The sequence below is a fragment of the Sminthopsis crassicaudata genome, chromosome 6 (assembly GCF_048593235.1).
Source record: "Sminthopsis crassicaudata isolate SCR6 chromosome 6, ASM4859323v1, whole genome shotgun sequence".
NCBI lineage: Eukaryota > Metazoa > Chordata > Mammalia > Dasyuromorphia > Dasyuridae > Sminthopsis > Sminthopsis crassicaudata.
Window position 1 is genome coordinate 100,722,533 of NC_133622.1, and position 26,066 is coordinate 100,748,598.

At 32.9% G+C, this 26,066-nt stretch overlaps 1 protein-coding gene and 1 pseudogene across 13 annotated transcripts in view; one reads left to right on the plus strand and one right to left on the minus strand.

Annotated features, from left to right (window-relative positions):
* The window catches only part of TENM3 (teneurin transmembrane protein 3), a 3,351,339-nt gene that overhangs the window by 835,899 nt on the left and 2,489,374 nt on the right, over positions 1 to 26,066 (plus strand). The gene's annotated exons all lie outside the window — the stretch shown is intronic.
* The window catches only part of LOC141547282 (putative nucleoside diphosphate kinase), a 140,952-nt pseudogene continuing 118,540 nt past the window's right edge, over positions 3,655 to 26,066 (minus strand).

Consider the following 26,066-nt stretch of genomic DNA (forward strand, 5'->3'; position numbering starts at 1 on the left):
TGAAGTATCCTCTTCTCATTTCTCTTGTAATTTATCTTCAATTGAACAGATATTGATTTCTTGGGAAAAATCACATAATCTCCAAGGAGGTTTTAAAGGACTAATCTCAGTTTGTCCTTTATTTTTTTCTCTCAGTGGTTTATTCTTCCTAGTGATTTATCTACTTAATAACATTATAGATAAAACCTGTTCATTTCATTTATTTCTTCAGGAGCTGCTCATGTTTGAACATGCTTTGTCCTTAATTGCCTGGGGATTTTTAGATAGGCCTGTCTTTAGTGGTCTGAAACAAGTTGCAATATAGGTAATTAAGGCACCAAAGAACAGACATCCATACCCAAACTAATGGTTTTGCTTCCATTTGTGATATTTAACTAATTGCTCATTGCTGTGAAAACCTTTAGTTTAGTAGATGTCATGACTTTTAAGTGAATAAACTATGGTAATATGATGTCTATTAAAAGTGTGCTGTATTAGTGAGTGCCAATCATATGCCCATTTTTCCTTTCTTAAAATTCAACCCAATATGCTAGGTAATTTAATTTTAGATTGTGGAAACATTCCACTTCCCCCCCAAAAAAAATTTTAGCAATATATTTAATTTTATTTTCTTTTTTTTACCCTGGAGGTATAATAAGGTGTAATGGGGAGCTGAAAATGACATTTCTTTCAGTTCTAAAACTAACTCTTCTGCTAACCATCTTTGTGAACCTTTCATAAGTCATTGTATCACCATAGGCCTCAGTTTTCTTATCTGTATAATTTGGTGCTTGACCTGGATTAATTTATATAGCTTCTGCCTATTCTTTTTGATAGATAGAGAGCTAGACAGAGACATACATTAATACATATACATATATATATATATATATACACAGATACATAGTAAATACACATAGATATAGTATCCCACAAGATATCTTCTTATAATTGAGGGATGGGGAAGAAAATGATTATTACAGGACTTATTGACTAAAGATCAGTTTAGCAAAATTCAAAGAGAATTTTGGAGAATGGGGATTAGAAGAGCTAAAGGATTATAAATTATTTCACCTCCATAACTGTAAGCTAAATTGTAAATGTGTTATGATCGAAGTTGGAAGAAGGCATAATTACACTGATGAAATTGTAGATTTCAGTAGTATTGTAATATGAAATAAAATAATTTACATCATAAACATGAATCCATAGCTGTGAAAACACATGCTAAGTCATATGAATATTTTCAAATAATAATTTTAAAATAAGCATGACTAATGTCCCATTAGATAATCTAAATGTTAACAGCTCTCCTTTGATTGACTGTTATTTTCAAATGTTTGCCTAATTAATAAAAAATTACTTCCATATGCTATTTTTACATGCTGAGATTTATCTTTTTTAATCCTCTAATCATGTGCATTTGTGACTATTAAAATTACTATCTGACATTGTAGATTCTGGTAGCTATTCTTCATTTTCTACTTTTTTTTTTTTAATCCTCTTGGCTTCTTTGAAATTCTGTTTTTGGATCACCTCTAATTCTAGCCTCTCTCCTCCAGGAAAGGTTTAGGTCTTACTATAATATCCATGCCAATAAGCAAGCTCACAACACCAAAGTCACAAGTGTTTCTTTTAACCGTCTCACAGGGAATAATGTGATGGTTTCTCCAGCATGTAAAAAGCACCTTAATCTCTGGAAACAATCTGGCATCATTGCTGACTGTAATGGAGTTGTCAATATTAGACCATTCTCCTTTCACCAGTTTGTATCCTAGATTGATCACAAGTCAGATGGTTTCAGTTTTAGAAGGCTGGCAGTTGAGAGAAAGATAGCTGAAGTGAAAGCATTCTAATATGGATTCTTTATCCCTTGCCAGTTTCCATGAAAGAAAGAAAAAAAAAGGTTTTAAAATTTAGTTAAAATATGAAGAAACAGAATTCTTTAAAGCAACAAGAAATAACTTTTGTTGTTGTTGTTGTTCAAAGGTGTTTTTTGTTTTTTTGTTTTTTTTTGTTTTTCCCTTACTGTTAGCTTGTTTTCTTCAATATCTGTCCAGGGTGCTGAATCCACAAACTCTTTCTGAAAACACCTGAGGTTTGCATCAATAGGCTTCATGCAGCTTTGGAAGAAAGAAAACATAAAGGAATAGAGATAACTTTTTTAGGCTTTTTCACCCATTTGGTGTAAAATAATCCTTCTACTCTTTCAACTTTGAAGATGTTATTTTATTTATAACATTGACAGGAATTTCTTTTAAGTTATCTTTATTAAGTGGCTTATTATTTATACCGCTAGGTGGCAATATAACCACATAATATGGTTTATTTATTGGTTTGCTTTTCTACTTTATGAAGGCTTCATGCTTCAGTATTGTACTCCTAAGTGCTTCCTGCATTTGAATTTCTATGACTTCTTTATTCAAAGGACAACTATATCTGTACTTAAATGATTTCTTGTGAATATTAAAACTCTAAGAAAGTTCCACTTGTTTTGCTTTTTTATTTTTCAAAGAAAACATTTGAATAATAACTTTTAAACACAGGAATTCAAGTCGTAAGTTGCTTTTCTATTTTTTTGTAATCTCAGAATGCTCAATCTAAAAATGTTTTATGAGAATAAACCTTACCTTCTAAATGCAATGAGAGATAGCAGTGATAAAAATGATTTTCAAAATCATACAAAGCAGTACTTTGCTATTCCTTGACTAGAGTTATTCCTTGACTAGAGTTTTTTTTTTTTAAAGATATATATATATACATATATATATATATGTATATATATATACATATATATATACATATATATATATATGTGTATATATATATATTATAACTATGGAGATATAAACTGTGAAGATGTCATCATATTAATTATTTAATTACTTATTTAAAGTATTTCATTTCCTAGGGTAAGTAAAAGTAATTATAGAAACATGCACATTTGTATGCTACTTAACAATTATGATACACTTTTCTGGAAATAACTATTTTTATAACAAGTGATCTAGTTCCCTAGATACTTATGTGTACAATATTACTTTTTTTCCAATAGACTTGGCAGATTTCCATTCTTAGTGTTGTCTCTACTGCCCTTCTTGATACACAAAATGCAGTTTCTGCAATTCAGGAGATGAAAAAAATTCTATCAATAATACATTTTTCTAATGTTCCTCTATGTCATATGATTTATTTTTAAAAGAAAAACATCAAATTCATATATTAAAATAGTGGTACATTTAAATTGGTTGAAATGATAAATCAATTTACTTTTTTTTGTTTAATATTTATACAGCTGTATTCTCTAAATCCTTGATTGATTTGAGGTTAGATTAGGCTACTAGACTGCACAAGTGAGACAGAGTTTCTGTCCCATAGTAGGAAACCAAATAGGGATTTTTTTGTTTACACACTAAGAACTGTTTTTCTCTACTACGCTGAATGATCAGCCCAAATTAGCTTTTTGTTCCCCCTAAGGCTTTATTGAATAGTGTTAGAGGGTCTTAGAACATGATGGTTCCAATACCTTTCAATCCTCTGGCATAAAATGCTATATTTAAGGATGGAGACATACATGCAAACACATACATACTCACAATCAATGATGAAGACACATAGAATCATACCACAGCAACTAAAAGGAATGGGTTCAGTCCACATCCACTTTTAAAATACTTATTCATAGACTCACTCATGAGCACAAGTCTTATAGTCAACCAGCACTTCAGGCTTAAACCACAAACTAGTCTCCTTCTCAGCACTTTTTATAGAATCACTGCCATGAATGATGTTCCTGCCAACCTGAATGCAGAAGTCTCCAAGAATGGTACATGGCTTGGAATCAGTTACGTTGGTCTCCCCTACTATCACTCTGCCTGCTTCACTGCATTCAAGCTTCCCAGAGCATGGCTACAATGGGCTCAGAGTTCATGTACTTCACCAGCCCAGAGGAAAATGGATTGTCCTTCAGATCAACATAGTGCTGTTTCAGATGTTCCTCTGAAGCCTTAAAGAACTTCATGCCCATGAGTGGAATCCCTACTGCTCAAAACATTTGATGATGTCCCCAAGCTGGCCCCACTAGACAACATTGGGCTTGATGGCAATGGTATTGGCATTGGTCTAGGAAAGTTCAGGCAGGAGCAGAAGCAGGGTTTGTGGCTGCTGCAGGAGTGGCAGCCGGAGCCCCAGCAGTCTGCATCTCATAACAAAGCCCAGATTGTGCTTTTATTTCCCTTTTGTTTAGCTTGAAAATTTTGTCTCATTTGTTGACTCTGGTACTAGATAAAAATGATTTTATATAGAAAATATCATATATCACATAATGCTTTTTTTCAACTTTTCCCAATGTTTTCCCAGTTTTTCAGGAACTTTTTTCCTTTTTCCTTTTTAAAAATTTATTTTTTCATGATGGTTCCAGGCTTTTGTCAGATAAGGGTAGACAATGAGCATTCCAAATATAAAACTGAAAAGTGTTTGAATATACCTTTGAAATGTCTTTCATGAGGTCTTCACAGAATCACAGGGACATTAAAGATAATCTAGGTCCCTGGATTTCACAGAAGAAACTGAGAACTAGAGAGGTATATAAACTTAATCAGGATCACAGTATAGAGAGATTCAAACACATTTCTTTGGACTTGGAATCACATACTATGTTTTTGGTGATCTCCTAAGCCTTCCTATAGGGAAGTAGGCAGTCAGTTTCTCTTTGCAAATGACTCCTTAATCTATAACTCTAGTCCTCATTCTTATCCTCAACTCCACACCCATATCACCCACAGTCTTCTGACCATTTTTATATGAATACCAAATAAGCACCTCAAAAATTCACATATCCAAAATAGTCATTTCTGTTACTTCTCTGAATTTTGTCTCACCTGCTGATTATATCACCATCATTGCATTTACATAAGTACATAATCTGTGAATTCTTTGTGATAGTCTCCTTTTCCCTCAACCATTATATCAAATTGTCTGTCACATTTCTTTCAGCCAAACCTCTTTTTTCATATCTCACATGATTATTCCAGTTATTTATAAACCTAGAAGACAACCTGTGCAAAAGCAACAACATGAGAAATAGAATATTGCTTATAGGGAATGGTAAGAAGAACAGTTTGGTTTGAATGTAGATTGAATACAGTAGAAAAAGTAAACTGGTGTTAAATTATGAAAATATTAAATTCTACATGGAGGAAGTTTTTTTGCTTTGTTTTATTTTTCTAGAGACAGTAAGGAATTGTTGTGGTGTTTTGACTAAGGTTTGGAAATGATCAGGCCTGTGTCATGAACATATATCACTTTGGCAGTTACGTGGAGAATGTATTTAATTAGGGAGAGATTTTAGGAAGATTGACCAAAAGGTAGCTAGAGATAGTTCAGGTGAGTTGATAAATTTCTAATTACATTTCACCACTACATATGATATTAGGCAAGTAAAATGAGAGAATGTCCTTCAAAAATATTGAGCCATATTTAATTCTGCTGGAGAACTGTTCTCCAGCAACAATAGGTCAAAAAGTTTAACTATAGGTCCAGAAATTTAGCTGATGGGGAAAAAAAGTCTGTTCCAATTACATGATGCTTAGACCTTCACATCTAGAAGAAGTCACAGCATCTTACATATTAGCAATAACAAACAGGCTATTCCTTGTATTCAGTATACTTAGGTTTAAATCATAATGTTCTTGCCAAGGAACATAAAAATTCAGCTTGAATTTCCCATGCTTCTGTTAATTATCTCTGCAACCTTAGTTAAGTCATTTATCCTCTCTACACTTCACTTTCTTATCTGTAAAATCAATTGGTTAGGATAGATGGTCTCTAGTGCCCTTTCCAGTGCTAAAAGTCTATGATCATGCATCAGCAATTCAAGCAAGATCCAAGACTTCCTGCACTCCATATATTATTGGCAACCCAAACTTACCCTAATTGCTAAAATGAAAGAAATTTAAATACTTAGATTTTTTAGATTTTTTTCTTCATTTTCTCTCTTAATTCCATTCTCCACCTTGTATCTAGCCCTGGAAAAATAGATCTTTAGCAGTATGACAAAGTAAATGCATTAGCCAAAGCAAGTAATTTGCCCCTGAAGATCAATTTGCTTCTTGGGGAAATCTGGTTCATGTGATAGTGACTGAGAGAGAGAGACATAGATTTTTTCTTCTCTATATTTTATCGTTACAGTCATTCAAATTTAATATCTAAACAATTGACTTTTCAATATTTAAATTCCCCATATAGAATAGGCCCACCCACTCACTTGTCATATTTTAGCTTTTTCAGAAGACTTTCATTATTTATTTGCATTGATTAGATGACCTTTGACATCTATTTGTTATCCTTGAAAAGATTTAAGTCTTTTATACTATAATATGGCTGCATTCTTACCCAAATTAATTAGCATTATTGCTCTCCTGTCATATATTTATGAATAGTGCTGTCTTCACTTTTGTACTTGCTCATTTCAGGACTGTTCTTGATATTAGATACAAACATTAATCTTGATTGTGTGAATATATAAAAATCTATTCATTTTGTGGGACAGGGATGTTAATACATTTTTATCAAAGTAAGAATAGCTGTCTTGAAAATACCCAGAATATTATTTTTTACTCAATTGTGTTAGATAAAAGTATTTTGGATGGAAAAAATCTTAAAATTAAAAATTAATTTTTTTAAATTAAAATTTAATGTAAGCTTTGTGGTTTGTTGTTCAGTTGTTTCAGTTATGCCCAATTCTTCATAAATCAATTTGGTGCTTTTGTGGTCAAGATATTGAAGTGTTTGCACTTTCTTTCTGCAACTCATTTTACAGATAAGGAAACTGAAGGAAAAAGGGTAAATCAATTTGCCTAGGATCACATAACTGATAAGTGTCTGAGGCCAGATTTGAACACTGGTCTTCCTGACTGCATCTACTATCCCACATAGCTACCCTTTAAAGAAGCCTCCATGAAAAAAAATTTTCCCTACCATTCCCTTTCCATGCAATTAGATTCAACCCAATAAGCAATCATTAAGTATCTATCTGCTGTTTGCAAAAGTAGATCCTGGGCAAATAAATACAAAAAGTGGCAAAAGAAAACAAACAAACAAAAAAAGAAATCAAAGTTAAAAATGCAGAAAAAATATAAATAAAGATAATTTGAGAAGACTAAGAACACAAACCATTCTGATGAATTGGCAACAGCAAGCAGGCTACTCATGAGCTAACCCCTAAAGGAAACAAAGTAATGGATTTCCCCTTTAATTTTTCTCAATATACTCCAATCTTCGTCCATCAACATGCATTTATTAAGTGCTTACTACATGCATGATTTTACAATTCTATCTTCCCTTTGTATCACAAAACTAAATTTGGTGAAATTTCTATATACTTGCTAAAAAAAAATGACAAGTTTCATTGTGTTGTCTTTTTGCATAGATAGGTCTAGTCCCTTTACTGTCAGCTTTAAATTTCTCACTTTTACCTGGCATAAATGAATTTCCTTGTTACAAACTCATCATAAATTTTGTAAAAAACAACTTCCATCCTTCATAATACCAATCCTCCATGTTCATTCATCAAATCAATAATACTTTCTAACCAAGACAACTAGGTAGAGAAACAAATAGAGTGCTGGTTTCAGAATCAAGAAGACGTGAGTTTAAATATGATCTCAGAAACTTCCCAGCAGTGTGACCCTGAACAAGTCACTTCCTAACTTTGCATTCATTTACATTGAATAACTTAAAAAGAAAAAAAAAAAACTCACAGGATCAAAAATTTTAAAATTTGTTAAGGGTTTAGCCCAGTGTCTGGAACATAGTAAACACTATATAAAAACTTATATGTTTTTCTTCCCCTACCCTCTATCAATCAACCACACTTTCAGCAAGCTAGGACATTATTATTACCTATACTTTATAAATGAATTCTAATTATTACTATGAAGCATGAATTTATAGAGAATTGAAGGTAGGATTTTAGACTTGAGCCAGCAAAACTAGAGTCCATAATGAGACCTTATTGATATTGATCACATGTCTCATATTGAAGCTGATATTGAATCACATATCTTCCATATTTCTCCTAGAATAAAATTTCCCATGGATAGTTCTGTGGATTAATATTTGGAAAATTAAACTTATACTTATTCTGATTATTTTTAGATCAATTTCATTTAAAGAGAAATTTAGTCTTTTTTTGCAATTTTATGTTGGAAAAAGAGAGATATAAGAGCTATACTGGAGGTTAATTTGCTTTAATTTTCCATCCTGATGGGATAGAGAGGTGATAGAGGGTTACCTCTATCAGCAAAGTAGTTGACTATATCACCTCATTGATGAAATATGCATATGTCTATGCATATATTTGTATAAATATGTATTTGTATATATGTAGCACTGACATTTCAGTCCATAGTGTCTGTAAAGCCAGATAAGTTCCATTTCATTTTTCCCCTAGGATTCTTCTGAATTCCTAAGGAGAATTGAAGGTATTGAGGCTTTCTGCATATAACTCTAGTTCCCCAAACAGTATATAGCTCCAAATAGGAGGAATCACCTGTTCCCCAGTTCTATTTAGGATCCAATTAGTCTTTACAAATTTAATTTCAAATTTACCACCACCATTTCCCCCCATCCCCCACAAAAAAAATACCAACTCAGTCTCTGGAGAAGGAAAGAAGATTATGTTCATATCTTAGCTGAGTTCTTTAAAAACATTTTTGATTTCCAAGTTCAAATTCTTGTTGGATTCAAGTCCCAGGTCCCCTATCTGCTCTGGGATTCCCTAAGTGGCTGGTTTACAGAAACATCCCTCAGGTAATACTGACTCCAAAGACACCAAATCAAAATCCTGGGTACAACTGGAATTACTGAGAAGGAAAATTAAACATAACAGAAACAAATACCTTCTGATCTAATTCTCACAATCAGCGTAAAAACAGAGAAAGAAGAAGGAAATCCATCTCCTCTCATCAGTTCAATTCATGAATAAATTGTTATCTTAATCCTCTAGGTGCAGTAAGAAAAAGTAAGAGCAGAAATACAGCAGCTGTCCCCATTTACCAATTTTAAAGATGTAGGCTGTTCTTTTTTCATAGTCAATCAAAGGAAGCCCACCATCGCATGAGGTAGATGGAAAAATGTACCTCCATTTTAGATCTGAACGTACAAAGGCAATACCCCTTGGGGTGCTTCAGTATTGGACAGTCTGATTATACTGGAATGGCAGACTTCATAATATACAAGCAGATATAGATAGATAGATAGATAGATAGATAGATAGATAGATAGATGGATATACATATATTATGCGTTGTGGCTTCCATTTGAGCTTGATAGTATATAACTCATTATTCTAAATTGATTTTTTAAAAATCAGTTTCCAAAAGTCAAATCAAATTGTTCTGCCACTCAGAGCCCAGGAAAACTTTATGAGGTTTTATGATAACAGGAGCTGGGATCAAAAAATGCCTCAAGTAAGTCAAAGACTTCCAAAGTATACTATGGAAATCATTACTTTCAGCTACCGGTTTCTCTGTGTTCTTTTCTTATTTTAAAATGGATAATGAACTCTAGTCACTTAATCTCAATACACACACACACACACACACACACACACACACACACACATAAGAAACTATTCTCAAGAATTTATTTGCTCTGGAGGCTAAGATTCTGTTGATTAATATGATTTCTTAATTACCTGAGGAGAAAATCATCATAGGGATCTCCAAGTACTCTTTAATGCTTGTCTGGTAGATCACAATAGGCAACTCAGACAAGAAAGCTTCTCTTAGCAGAATCAGCTCTGAGTATTTCTTTGTTGAATATCCTTTTGCTATGGCAAAATCCCTTTTTAAAAAACCTGTTGAATAACCAATGAATGTCTAATTTATTTCCAATATTAAACATGAAGTATTAGGGGATGAGAAAAAATTAGGGGATGAGATCAGTCTAGCACCCCTTTGTTATATACTAGTGAAATTAAAAAATAGGGGAAACAAGCCCAATTTCAAATCAATTGCAGGACTAAAACCCAGGTTCCTTGAACTCAAATCTAGTTCTGTGTCTAGTGAATAATATTGTTATAGTTTGAATGAATTAGCATGTTTGTAATCTTAAATATTTACATGGCAAATAAAATACATACATGAAATAAATTAATTCAAGTATTCTGACATCTCACTAAATTATGTTTATGTTTACATTTGATGACACTCTAGTTGTCTGAAAACTTTAATATCTTCTCCAAATAACCTGACCAATTAGTAACAAGGTCAGAACTGTTATTTCATTTATATTACAAGTTTGGGGTAAAAATCTTCGTCTACAATGCAGATCAATAGCTTTACAATTTATAGATTTGGAGAACTGCCTGGGTCACCAGGAAGCCCAGAGGACAGAACTGAATTCACTAAGTATGACACCATTTCAAAAATTTAATTACATTGTAGCTTCTTTTATTTAGTAATAATCTTTGAAGGGGAAAATTATTTCACTAAAATCTAGGCTTTTTTAGTGGCTACCATTCCTATGATGTTCTCTAAATAGTTTCTAACTTAGCACAATAGTATTATAGAAGGTCTATGAGTTCAACTAGGGTACTTGTGGTTGGCCTCAGTTGGGGAATTCAAGGGTGATGAAATGTCATTTACATAATAAAAGTTACTCTCATATTCAGTTTTAGCTATTTTGAATCAATAATTTAGAAAGAATTAATAATATATTTATAACACATGCTAGTAGTAGTATAAAATTATTTATAAATGCTTAATAAATGTTTTATAATGCTTTTGCCATCCATGTTATAAATGATAAATAGGTGACTATAGATATCTTGTTAAAAATTAATGCATAGTGGTTATGGTTATTCTATAATGGTTTCGAAAAAGTTATTAAAAGAGTGAATTAAGATAGTATGTACATTCTGTAAACCAATTATGACAAAATACGTAAATCTTGAAGTTGTTTGTAGAGACTGTTGGATTATTATAGTTAATGGTATTTATTCAGTGCCAGCAATTTACAGCACATAGTATAGAACACAGAAACAGTCCCTGACCATTAGTTTTATAAGCTAAATTATCGATCCTCCTTGGTTTGTACATTCCAACATTTCACCACATAATCTCAGTACCTAATATTGGTTTTAATTCATTTTAATTCATGTACAAACACACTCCTCTTCTGTAGAATAATTTCAAAATAGAAATAGGGAGTCACTCATTTAACTAATGGACTTACCATAACAATGTAACTTTTTCATACTAAAGATTGGTGCTTAATAATTTATAAAACAGTTATTGTTGACTGTAGTCAATAAACCAAGTATTTCTAAATGTGTTAATGCTATCTGCCATTATCCATGAGCACACATATTTTGTGCAATGGTCTAACAAAATCAAGAAGCATAGCCTTCAGTAGTTTACTGAATGGCAGTTCTTTAGTAAGTGTCAGGTTATTTGTGATATATTTATTTATAAAATTTGAATTGTGTTCAGGGGTCACTGCAATGCCTTCAATATAATAGGTACTCAATAAATATTTGCTTTGATTTTTAGTTGAACACTCCTGAGCCCATCTGTATCCAGTGGTTCAATTTTTTTTAGTTAAAAGAATTGGCAAATCAAATCAAAATATTGAAAAGTGAATATGGACTTATGACAATTAGCCTAGGTAAAAGGTTGTGGATACAAGATTCAATTAGTTTACATTCTATCTAATGAATTACATCTATTTTTGAGGAGAAAGGTAGGGTGGATCACATATATGCACATGGTGGGCCCAAGATAGAATGACTCAGTCATTGAAATTAATCACATAGGTAGCAATATTTGGACTAGAGTCCAAATTCTGGTGAGAGATTTAATAGTAACAGTAACTAGTATTTATATAATAATTTTAAAGTTTTCAAAGCATTTCAAAATCTACATACTAGAAATGGAAACAACATAGCAGAGTAAAGGCAGGGATTCCCCTAAGCTTTCTCTCAAAACCCTTCAAACATTTTCAAATAATGACTCAAATTCTAGAGGGGAAGAACACATAAAAATATGGATGAAACAATTTGTAGTTCAAGGCAATTACAAGATCAACAGCAAAGGTCTGATGTATCAGGACAAGAGTGGAGTTCAATCCAGCACAAGCCAGAGTAGTCTGTAATCAGTAAACAAGGTTTGTACCTGAGAGCACCAAATCAGTGATAGCAGTGAAGGTTTTCAGACCTCTCAGTCAACTTATGCCAAAGACAATTTAAAAAGTCAGTAGGAAAGATCTATCTGGTTGAAAAAGGAAGACAATCCAACACATTCCAGGACAGATTGTGCCAGCATAGCCCAGCCCAGAAAAACAGGAACCATACATACTTGGAAGCCATTGAATTACCAGCAGCTGTGGTGGCTTCTGGAACTCTCAGCCCACAGATGGTAAGGAAGTCAAACAACTAATCAGAAGGAAAGTACAGGATCTCTTTGCTAGTACTGAGGACTCTGTTGCTTTTTCTTTACTCAGAAATAAGTCCTACTCCTGGGTAGTAGTCCAAAGAGAAGGAAGATGATTAGCACATCAGAGCTTGCAACTCTTAACAAAGAGTTAAAAATAAACTTGGAAAATGGCAAAACAACAGGTAAAAAATCTGACCATAGAAAATTACTATGGTAACAAAGGAGATAAAAACACATATTTGAAAGATAACAGAGTTAAAAATCCTATATCCAAAGCCTTCAATAAAAATATGAATAGGTCTCTCTGGTCATGGAATCATTGAAAAAAATTTGCAAAACATACAAGAAAAGTAGAAGAAAAATTAGGAATAGAAATAAGAGTGATGCAAGAAAATAACAACAATAATAATAAAGAGTCAACATCCTGGTTTAAAAAAAGAGACAAAATGTACTGAAGAAAATAATACTTTAAAAATCAGACTAGACCAAGTGGCAAAAGAGATACAAAAAGCCAATGAGGAGAAAAATGCATTAAAAAAGCAGAATTGGGCAAATGGAAAGAGGTACAAAAGTTCACTAAAGGAAAAAAAAACTTAAAAATAGAATTGGACAAATGGAAACTTAAAACTTTATGAGAAATCAAGAAACAAAAACAAACAAAAAGAATGGAAAAATAGAGAAAACGTGAAATATCTCATTGGAAAAATAGCTAATTTGGAAAACAATATAGGCGAGATAATTTTAAAATTATTGGAATACTTGAAAGCCATGAACAACAACAAAAAAAAGAATTTAGACATCATCTTTCATGAACTTTTGAAGGAAAACTTCCCGTATATTCTAGAGCAGAGGGTACAATAGAAATTGAACATTCCCAGGAAGATTATAACCAAATTCCAGCACTCCCACGTCAAGTAGAAAATATTGCAAATGACCAGAAAGAAATTAAGTCAAGTATAGTGAAACCACAATCAGAATATCACAAGATTTAACAGCTTCTGCATTAAAGAATGGAAGAGCTTACAAAATGATATTTCATAGGATTTCATAGGATTATAATCTTTCTCCCCCCCAAAAAAATTGAGAATAATTTTTCAGGGGTAAAAATAGACCTTCAATGAAATTCAGTGCTTTTAAGCATTCTTGATTTAAAAAAAAACACTTCTTAATAGAAAATTAGAAGACTAAAGAGAAATATAAAAAGTAGATGTGAAAGAGAAATCATGAAGGACTTAGTAAAGTTAAATTATTTACATTCATACATGATACATGGGGAGAGGATACTTGCAACTCATTAGAACTTTCTCATCAATAGGCAGTTAGAAATAACATATATAGAGGTCACAGGTGTGAATTGAATATGAAGGGATGATATTTTTTGAATAAAATTAAGGGGTGAGAGGAATATACTAGGAAAAGGGGAAATGAAGATTTCCCATAAATTTCACATAAAAGAGATAAGAAAAATAGTTTACAGTTGAGAGGAAGGGGAGGGATATAAGAAATATTGAATTAATCTTATTCTCATCAGAATGGGCTCAAAGAGGGAATAATATATATACTCATTTGGGTATAAAAATCTATCTTAACCTACAGGAAATTAGGAGAAAAAAGGGATTAGAGAAGATGTGGGAGGGAAGGGCAATTTTATTAAGAGGAGAACACAGATTGATGGGGAGGTAAGCAGAAACAAAACATTTTTGAGGAGAGATAGTAGAATAAATGGTTGGAGGGAACAGAATGAAGTGAATTGTAGTTAACAAAAGTAACTGTGAAAAGAATTTTGAAGCAAATTTCTCTGATAAAAGCTTCATTTTTCAAACACATAAAAAGCTGAATCAAATTGATATTAAAAAAATAAGAGCCATTCTCCAATTGATAAATGATCAAAAAATATGAATGGTTTTCAGTTGAAGTAATCAAAATTATCTACAGCCATATGAAAAAAATGTTCAAACTCACTATCAGTTGAAGACAAATTAAAACAATTCTGAGGCACTGCCTCATACCTATTATATTGGCTAATAGAATAGAAAAGGAAAATAGTAAAGAGGATGGGATAAAAATGAAACATGAATGCATTGTTGATGGAGTTGTGAACTTATACAACCATTCTGTAGAGCAATTTGGAACAATGCCTAAAGGGCTGTAAAACCCTGAATCCCCTTTGACCTAGCAATACCATTATTAGGTCTGTATCTCAAAATAAATTAAAAAACAGAAAATGAAAAGGGAAAAGAATAACATGTACAAAAACATATACAGCAGCTCTTTTCTGGGAGCAAAGAATTGAAAATTGAAGGGATGTCCACAGGGAATAGCTGAACAAATTATGTTGTGTGATGATGATGATGGAATACTATTGTGCTATATGAGAAATGACGAGCAGGATGGCCTCAGAAAAACCTGGAAAGGCTTCCATGAACTGCTTTAAAGTGAAATGTACTGGGCACAAAGTAACAATAAAAATATTGTCGGATAGTTAGCTGTGAACAACTTTGATGTTCTCAACAATGCAATGATCCAAGACAACTCTGAAGGACTTTTGTGAAAAATGATACCCATACCCAGAGAAAGAACTGATAATTTCTGAGTACAAATTGAAGTAAACTTTGTTTGTTTTATCTTTTGAGAGGTTGTTTTCATTTTGTTTTGTTTTCTTTTACAGTATGCCTTAGAGAAATGTTTTGCATGAAAAAATTTTTTGTGAGATCAAATTAGAAAATATTCATAAAGTGTTTTTAATATAATGCCTGGGACATGGTAAGCACTATATGATGTTATTCTTATCATTGTTTCATAAAATAATTGATGGACATAATTACATTTAAACATTACAGTTCCATAGAGCTAATAAGTTTCTGTAGTAAAATTTTAACCCACTTCATTTTGATCAAACTTCTATTCACCATGCCAAACTTTATATAGATCTATGCTATTATTAATTATTTAATCATTAAGCATTTGTTAAAGCTCTTGGATTTATCAGGTACTGTACTCTGGTCTGACAACTTCATTCTGTATAAATTCACATATCTTCCCAGATTTCTATGAAACTTTTGTCACTTCCATTGTATTCATTCACCATCATTTGTTCCTCTAGTTTGCAGTTCTTTGCCATCACAAAAATTGCTGCTATGTATATTTGTGTGTGTGTGTGTGTATCTGTGTGTGTGTGTGTTATCATACAAGTCCTTTTCCTTTTCCTTTGATCTCTTATTGTCTAATGCTATTAATAGTCACGATGTCATTACTCTTTCTTGATTCTCATGTCCTTAATTCTGTTACACTCATATTGTACCTTGTTATATGCTGACTTATATTGCTAGATATCTTCATAGATATACAGCTAGGTGGTATAATACATACAGTGCTGTGCCTATTCAGAAAGACTCATCTTCCTGAATTCAAGTATAGCTATATGTTACTTTACCTTGTTTGCCTCAACTTCCTTATCTGTCAGATGAGCTGGAGAAGGAAATGGCAAACTACTTTATTACAAATGGGGTCAGGAAGAATTAAATATGACTAAAACAATTGAACAATTTATCTTTTTTTCTTCTACTAGATTGTAAGCTTCTTGATGGTAGATCTTCTGGTTTCTCTACATTTTCTAGATTCTTACATATTCTGTCTTGTTGATTTATTACTTCTGCAAAGTAACAATTGTTGTAATGAAATTGGAGTCAAAAGACTTAGCTTTGAAACCTATCTCCGATATTTTGTGTTAATTATGTGACTTTCGACAAGTCACTTTACCCTGTTGAGTATCCATTTTCTCATTTGTACAAATCAACTTTTGCAGAAAATTGCTGCTTTCTACTTCTTAGAATATGCATGACATGGGATTAAAATGTGAGTTAGCTAAATCTATCAATATGGCCTTTTATTTTATCCTACATATTATTTATCTATGACTTTGCAGAGTCATCCTTGGAACATGCATCTTTCCTACCTTTTTCCCTTGAACACTTGAATTTTCCAAAGTTCATCTCAAAATTCAACCTTTCAAAGGCCTTGGCTGATGCTTCTGCTGTATTCTAATATCTCCCTATGGCACTACATATTTATTGAAGGTATTGAATCCAATTCCCTCATTTTTGTCATGAAATAAAACTGAATCAATGAGTCCAAATAGCCTAAACATTTATTAAGTGCCTAATGTGTAGTAGATACTGAGGATTCAGAAACTAAACTCTAGTAAGGGCTCCCCTAAAGAAGCCTACATATTATTGGGAGAAAACAAACCATACACTAATAAGTATATGTAAAATATGTAGTCTCTATATTTAATTCTATGATCTAATGCATATAGGAGGGATCAGTAGCATTTCATGAGAGGCTGATTAGGTTGCGATGCTAACCTGAGTACCATTTTTTAAATGTCAGAAGGGAAACATTTCAATATCAAGTTTCCAGAGTAGATAGATGCCTTTATGTAGTTAGACAACTTTGTGAAAGAGCCAGCATTCACAGGGACTCATGCTCCTCCCCCCAAGATTATTGTCCTCCCCCTCCAACCTAGCTAGCAAATACTGTCAAGATACATTAGCACCAAAAGGAGCTACGGATTTCAGTGACCTTTACTAATCCACTACAGTTATGTTTGTACTTTTCTTGCAATAAATGTAACATTACAATTATTGATGTCAGCACTTTCTACAGAAACAGTAGTGAACTCATTAAGAACACTGCCAGGTGTTGCCAACCCCAGGTGTGAACCTAGTGGTTAGTGAAATGTAAATAACTCTTTGTGGAAAATTTGCAGGCGAACAAATTAGCAGACTTCTAGGAAGCTAAACTAGTATCCTGTGATTTGGTTCATTACACTACTAGCTGATTTTGTGCAGGTCAAATCAAAGACACAGATGCCCCTCCTTCTCTAACACGAATCAGATGAATATCTATTTGACCACTCAGTATTTTCCACAAACTTCAGTAGACACTGGCACAAAGATATTGAGGTGTTTATCTTTAAAGTGTATGACTGTGTAATTTACGTTTTCATATTTTCCCCCAAAGGCCACCTGCCATATCAATACTGGCATGCTTTGCCCAGTTAATTGACATTTTTTTGAAAACATCTGTAAATCTGTTAATATTTGCCAATAAAGGAAACAGTTTATCTTAGATTCAGAAGTAATGATTAGTATCTTCAGACCGTAGTAAATCATCCCCTCAATGATTAGTAACATTGGTAGTCTTTACCTAATTCTACCTTTCTCCTCCACCATTTTTTCCTTTGTACTTACTCTCTGAGGCAAATGTCAACTTCATTAACTTACAGAAGAAAGTGTCTTAGGACCTTAATGCCCAGATGAACAAAGTTACAATGCTACCATGACTGCTCCTCTTTGGATTATACAGATTTCATATTCATCTAGACACAAGATGCATTTGTGTGCTCCTGTGAATTTCTAGTTGTCATGAAAACACTAACAACAAAGAGAATGCCTTTATAGACCTTGACAAGCACGCTGGATGTATAGCCCTAGAAGGGAACATTTGATTAAACTGGTTCACATTTAGCAGGTTTTACAAAAATAGGTTTTTCAAAGGTTGCATCTTTTTTTGACTAGCCCATGTGTTTGCCAATATAAGCAATAAATACTGTAACTCATTTGATATTATTGCTATTATAGGGAACTGTGATGTTCCAGATTGAGTCTTGTATCATCCTCTTTTTCAGGGATACTCTTTGTTTTGGTGTATATATTCAAGAAAAGGTATTGTATATATCATATGGTTTACTGACTATGTAACCTTGAGAAAATTATTTAACTTATCTGAACTTCTGTTTCATTATCTTTAAAGTGAAGGAGAATTATTTCCATTACACTGTGTTTGGAAAGTGAGTGAGAGCTAAATGTAGTGGAAAATGTCTATTGTCTCTGCCATATTATGAACTGGCATAGGATAAGCCAAACAGATGTCCATACTAAATTGAGTGCCAGTATGGTTCACCCTCAAGACCAGGTGCAGTAGACTTCAGAATGTATACATAGGGATGCACTGGTCTTACAAATGCAGTGAGTCAAAAATGTTAGACTGATCATCAATGGCATTGGGACATGAAGGTAGTGAAAGAGAAAAAAAAGATAATCAATAGAAAAATGTAAGTTAAGGAATTAAACCAATCCATGAAGAAGTGAGAAAGGGATTCAAGTCTCAGGGATTAATTTCAACAATAAGAGTTTCCATTCCCTAACAGAATTGTCTAGAATGATTACTCGAAGATCCCAGGGCTTTATAAAAGACTTTAACTTGGGATCTCTGGTCACTATTACCCCACCATCATATGGTATATGAGTTTCAAAATAGAACCTGAATTTAGGTTACTAAAGAATGCTACTAGAGAAGAAGAAATGTCCAGGTCATACTAAGTAGTGACATAAGGAAATAGCAAAACTAAACTTACCTTGAGAGTTGCAAGGGTATGAGGCTAGATGCCATTGTCAGAAGTAATAAATTAGGAGGAAAACTTATGAGTTGTTTAATTTGTTGAATTTGGGATAACAATAAAGTATTCAGGTGATGATGAGCCTGTTAGGAAATAATGTGAATGATAAATCACAGTTCAAAAGTACCATATTTATATTTTATTTAAATTCTATATTCTATATTTATAATATAAATATAGAAAATCAATAATATTATTATCAGCCCTTCTTATTCCATACTTTCAGCTTGACCTGAATGCTCCTGGTAATTATTTTGAGGAGACCCACGGTTAGGATTTGTCTTAGTATCATTTATTCCTGTATGGAAGTCTTCCAACATGGGAAAATGGAAAGCATTGATAATGACCAAGGGAACAGGACAACACCAACTTACATTACATTCACTGACTCTGGATGTTTAAATTGTGAAGCTGCAAAAAAATCAAATTTCAGTGATCCAAACCAAAATAGTCTTTTATGTCAAACATCTGCTTTGTGTTTTTGATGAGAAAATTGTACAGCAGATATGAAACATGGTCTTTCATGGTGGCAGATGAGGTAGGCATGCTTTGAGCTTCAAGTACAAAGGACAGATCAAAAATTCCTATTTAGAAGATTCATCTTTAATGGTCTTGATAAAGATGAAAAATATTGCAGCAGGTTACTTCAGAAAAGAAAAAAGTTCCAAATACTGCTATAGTGCCATCGAACTTCAGTGATGCTAATGGCAGCCCACCAAAGATGCTGCAACCATCACTAGAATCAGTGTGTCCCATTTTACCAATAAGCCAACTACAGCTACTATTGCTTATGACATTAGACAAAAAGATTGGTGCCAAAGGACCCCTATTGATCTTTGACCTTGGAGGTGGCGCTTTCAATATCTCCATTCTTACCAATGAATCTGGCATCTTTGAAGTCAAGTGCACAGTTGGGGAAGCCCATTTGGGTGGGGAGAACTTTGACAACTGCTTGTCAACTATTTCACTGTTCAAATGAAAGTACCAGAAAGGTCATCAATGAGAACAAGAGGACTGAAAGCTAACTGCAAAGCATTTCTGAATGTGCAAAACACATCCTCTCCTCATACCTTTCTCACAATCCTCTTATTACTAATCTGTATTAGAATTTGAGGAAGGGGTGGGGAGGAAGAGTGCCAGTAGGCATTCCTGATTGGTTCCCAAATGGTGTAGTAGCCTTATCCAGAGGTGTTTTTTCTGAGCCCACCATTGAAAAAGATTGACCAAAAATACTAGAAGAAAAAGCATTTCACAGTTTTCCAAATACTGAAGATTTGTAGTCAAGGATATAAATGGTCATCTATAAGTAGCATTTAAGCTACTGTATAAATCTGGGTATTTTGAATACGTGAATGTGGGCAGTGGGAGAAGAATGAACCATTTACTTTATCAGTAATGTACACACATTGAAATGCAATTCTTGTCCTAGAGAATAATTTATTTAAAATTGGCACCATGAAAAAAAATGAATACTATCTCCTATAGTCTCATATACTGGTAGAGAATTAATTCTGATATTTCACCCTGTATAAATCCCCCGGAATTCCTACTCACATGTGAGGGAGTTTTTATTTTTCAATGTTTCTGCAGCTGGGATATTTCTCCTTCCTGAGACTTAATGATTTAAGTCTCTGGAAACTGCCTATGCTCTCTGCTCCTTGGCTCTTATCCTCCAGTTTTTTTTTTGGCATAGTTCAGAAACTCCTTTGCCATTCCTGCTGCTGCTGTGCCCCACAACTACTCCTGTTAAGTCTTAGGAGCTCAGCACTCTGCTACACAGCTGACTTCTATCTCTGTATCAAATTTCCATTGATGCAACAATAGTGCATCTGGTTTCTACTGCTCCAATATAGCTACTGTTACTTGGAGGAAGTATCATCACTCTTTTAGGATGAAATCAACTAGATTAACCTGTCTGAGGCCCAGTAAATACATTTTTAGTTCTATTGGCAGTATCATAGCTTCTCTCACCTGGTACACAAAGTGGCTTCCTAAGCATGTATAAGTTTTACTGATTTGTACTTCTCAACTAAAGGCATAAGTGTGCTGGTAAATATTTGACAACTATTTCCCTGGAGGAGAGAGAAGGATGTACCCATCCCAGGTTTAATTTCATTATTTTTTCCATCACTGTGTTAAATCTAGTTAATAAATAAAGTAAAAAAAATCAAGATATAATTTGTAGCTTTCTAATTTCCATGGGCAAATAAATACTCACACTGAGAATTTAACTTCATCATAATTCCTGAGATGACTCCATCACCAAAGGTCTTCAGTCTTTACTTTTTGGAAAGTTAATAGGAATGAACTCGATTCACCTCTTTCATGGATTTGGATATAGAAAGTGTAACCACTACCATATGATTAGTACCTCCCATTAATCTTGCTCTAAAATCAATAAGCCTCGAAAATTAATTGGAAAGGGATGGTCAAAATTTCTCAAACTTATAAACATTATTGCCATAATTGTATGTCACGCCCCATTAAAAACAGCTTAGTCTAGTATATAGTAGACAAACCTAGAGCCATAAAGATATAGAAGCAAATCTTTCCTCTGACATTTCTTATCTACCTGACTAGAGGAGTCACTAAAACTTTCTGAATCTTAGTTCCACAACTATAAAATGAGTTTCATTACAAAGTACCCCTTAATCTATTATCAATAAAACTGAAAATTTTAATAAACAGTGTTACATTAAGTATATTAACAATTTATAAAGCAAAATACTATGTGAGATCAAAGGAACAAAGAAAAACTAAAGATAGATGAAGATTTTATATGTATATATATATATGTGTATATAATCAAGATAGCATCTTTACATTATGATTTGATTATATGGAAAATTGGATATATATGTATTGGGTGTGTTTGAGTATTATATATGGATTTTTTGAGCTTTATAGTTTATCACTGAAAGATAATTCATAATTAAAGTGATACTCTTTTACTAATTACAACAGAAGTAGAATGGATAATTCACAAGTGACTTCTTTATCCATGGAGGTCTTCAACTGAAGGCTGCTAGATGATACTTGGAAACAATATAGAGGAAATTCCTCTTCAAGAAAGAAGATGGGGTTCATCTGGAAGAACAAAAGGTCAAGACTTTCAAAAGAACTAATGAAAAAAATCAAATGAAGGTGTCCTAGCTGTACCAGATCTAAAACTATATTATAAAGCAGTAGTCATCAAAACCATTTGGTATTGGCTAAGAAATAGACTAGTTGATCAGTGGAATAGGTTAGGTTCACAGGACAAAATAGTCAATAATTATAATAATCTAGTGTTTGACAAATCCAAAGGACTCCAGCTTTTGGGATAATAATTCACTGTTTGACAAAAAACTGCTGGGAAAATTGGAAATTAGTATGGCAGAAACTAGGCATTGACCCACACTTAACACCATACACCAAGATAAGGTCAAAATGGGTTCATGATCTAGGCATAAAGAATGAGATTGTAAATAAATTAGAAGAACATAGGATAGTTTACCTCTCAGATGTGTGCAGGAGGAAGGAATTTATGACCAAAGAAGAAGTAGAGATCATTATTGATCACAAAATAGAAAACGTTGATTATATCAAATTGAAAAGCTTTTGTACAAACAAAACTAGTGCAGACAAGATTAGAAGGGAAGCAATAAACTGGAAAAACATTTTTACACTCAAAGGTTCAGATAAAGGCCTCATTTCCAAAATATATAGAGAATTGACTCTAATTTATAAGAAACCAATCAATTCTCCAATTGATAAATGGTCAAAGAATATGAAGAGACAATTTTCACATGGAGAAATTGAAACTATTTCTAACCATATGAAAAGATGCTCCAAGTCATTATTAATCAGAGAAATGCAAATTAAGACAACTCTGAGATACCACTACACATCTCTTAGATTGGCTAAGATGACAGGAAAGGATAATCCTGAATGTTGAAGGGGATGTGGGAAAATTGGGACACTGATACCTTGTTGGTGGAATTGTGAATGAATCCAACCATTCTGGAGAGCAATTTGTAACTATGCTCAAAAAGTTATCAAACTGTATGTACCCTTTGATTCAGCAGTGTTACTACTAGGCTTATATCCCAAAGAAATCTTAATGAAGGGAAAGGGACTCACATGTGCAAGAATGTTTGTGGCAGCCCTCTTTGTAGTGGCTACAAATTGGAAACTGAATTGATGCCAATCAATAGGAGAATGGCTGAATAAGCTATAGTATAAAAATGTTACGTAATATTATTGTTCTGTAAGAAATGACCAGCAAAAAATGACCTTTCTGATTTTAGAAAGGCCTGGAAAGACTTACATGAATTGATACTAAGTGAGATGAGCAGATCCAGGAGATCATTATACACTTCAACAACAATAGTATATGATGATCAATTCTGATGGACGTGGCTCTCTTCAACAATGAGATGAACCAAATCAGTTCCATTTGTTCAATAATGAAGAGAACCAGCTACAACCAGTGAAAGAACTATGGGAAATGAGTATAAACTACTACATAGCATTTCCACTCCTGTTTTTGTCCACTTGCATTTTTGATTTCCTTCTTAGGTTATTTTTACCTTAGTTCTAAGTCCAATTTTTCTTGTGCATCAAATTAACTGTATGGATATGTATACATATATTGTGTTTAACATATATTTTTAACATATTTAGCGTGTATTGATCTACCTGCCATCTAGGGGTAGGGGTTGGGGGAAGGAGGGGAAAAGTTGGAAGAGAAGGTTTAGCAAGGGTCAATGCTGAAAAATTACCCATGAGTATATCTTGTAAATAAAAAATGAAAATAAAAAAAAAATTTTTAAATACTTCAAAAAAAAGAAAGAAAGAGAGAAAGAAAGATAGAGAGAAAGAAAGAGAAAAAGAAAGATAGAGAGAGAAAGAAAGAAAGAAAGAAAGAAAGAAAGAAAGAAAGAAAGAAAGAAAGAAAGAAAGAAAGAAAGAAAGAAAGAAAGAAAGAAAGAAAGAAAGAAAGAAAGAAAGAAAGAAAGAAAGAAAGAAAGAAAGAAAGAAAGAAAGAAAGAAAGAAAGAAAGAAAGAAAGAAAGAAAGAAAGAAAGAAAGAAAGAAAGAAAGAAAGGAAGAAAGGAAGGAAGGAAGGAAGGAAGGAAGGAAGGAAGGAAGGAAGGAAGGAAGGAAGGAAGGAAGGAAGGAAGGAAGGAAGAAAGGAAGAAAGAAAGAAAGAAAGAAAGAAAGAAAGAAAGAAAGAAAGAAAGAAAGAAAGAAAGAAAGAAAGAAAGAAAGAAAGAAAGAAAGAGAAAATGGTTTATAGTAAATGGAAAGCTGGTCTAATAGCCAGAGAAAAACTGGTTTCAAGATCTGCTTGAACTTCTCAGTACTCTCAGGTATTTTTGAATAGTCTTAAGTTTTAAAGATAATGTTAATTATTATTCATAGAAGGAGTTGTCTTATCTAGAGTGCTTTAAATCAATGAAATGACAGATCCAGTTCCTATTCCTTTCCTACTCAAGTCTGAGTTGTTTAGAATGACGACTGATCTGTCTTCTAGTCCTGAAACTATAGAGATTTTGTCTAGCTACTTTAAAAAAAAGATGTGGTTTTATAAATTTCAAAATTAGGGTTGTTGTTCTTGTTATTTTGTTATTATGTTATTCAGTTATTTTAGCAGTGTCTGGCTCTTTGTGATCCTATTTGGGGTTTTCTTGATAAAGATGTTGCAATGGTGCCATTTGCTTTTTATAACTAGAGAAACTGAGACAAATAGGGTTAAATGACTTGCCCAGGGTCATTCAGTTAGTTATTCTCTAAGGCTGACTTTGGACTGATGTCTTTATAATTCTAGACTCTGTACTCTATCCTTTGTACCAACCAGCTGCCTAGAAGCAAGAGTTACTTGATGTTTAAACTGTATGCAAAATCAAAACCACTCCTTTGGACTTAGCCCCTTATCCACAGTTTAATAGAGAAGGGTCAGTAGGGTCAATAAAATTAGACAAAATAAAAAATAAAGCTTTATCTCATTATTCCTTTAATCCCTAGATGAAGTCATTAATAAAGGTATTTTTTTTTTGTTTCACTTTTTTTTTCCTTTTGCTTTTTTTTAAATTCCATAGATTAAAAAAATAACATTGAACTGAAAGTGCATTGTATACAACAATTACAGTAGTAAATAAAAATATTACACATATATACATATACATTAGATATGTATAAACAAACTTACTTATCCATCTATCTTATATGTTTATGTTGATTCAAAAATCTTAATGCAATTTTAAAGTATTAAAGTTTTAATTTCTCTAAGGCTTTTGAGATATAATGCATTTCTAATACTTTTGTGGTTGCGTGTTAATCTTTAAAACTAAGGTATAGGAATTTTGTCAATAAAATGGAGGAATTTATTTTCACATAATTATGTGGAACTATAAGAGCAAAGGTCCCATGCCTTTCCCTGTTTCAAGTGGACATCATTTAGTTTATATCTAGAAAGGCAGTTTAGGAATTAGAAAGACCAAGATTCAACTCTTTCTCTGACATATACTGGTTTTTGGTCAACCTTCATTTATTATATATAAGTTATAGATCCAGAAAAAGGCAAAAGAACAATTCCTGCTCTTAAAAAATTTACAGTCAAATGGAAGAAAGGAAACAAGCATTCATTATGAGCCTACTATGTCCCAGGATTGTGTCGAGCATTTTATAGATTAAGTTAAATATTAATAAAAATAACTCATTTTATCCTTACAATGACCCTGGGAAAGATATGATATTATTTTCCCAATTTTACAGTTGAGGAAACTGAGGAAAATACAGGTTGAGTCATAAAGTTATCATACCATCCCAGAGATAATAAATGTGTGAGGTTAGATTTGACCTTAGGTCTTCTTGATCTATTGTATCTACTTGCTTAATGTTTTGCTTACCTTTACCATCTGCATGCTTCCAAAAGGAGATAAACATAAAAACAACTTATCAGAAAGGTTAGCAGACCCTTAGTAAAGTATTTAGGCCCACACATAACTCCCTAAAGCCTGATATTGCACTCAAACTGCCAAGCTTTATTGGCAGAAGAGGTTTCCTTGATAGGAGTTCCCTATACCCAAGTATGATAAGATTCAGATTAAATGTTATTGGGAAAATTTGGAACACAAAGTTTTTCAAGGGTGAATGTTGAAAACTATCTTTGCATGTATTTTGAAAATAAAAATACTATTATATTAA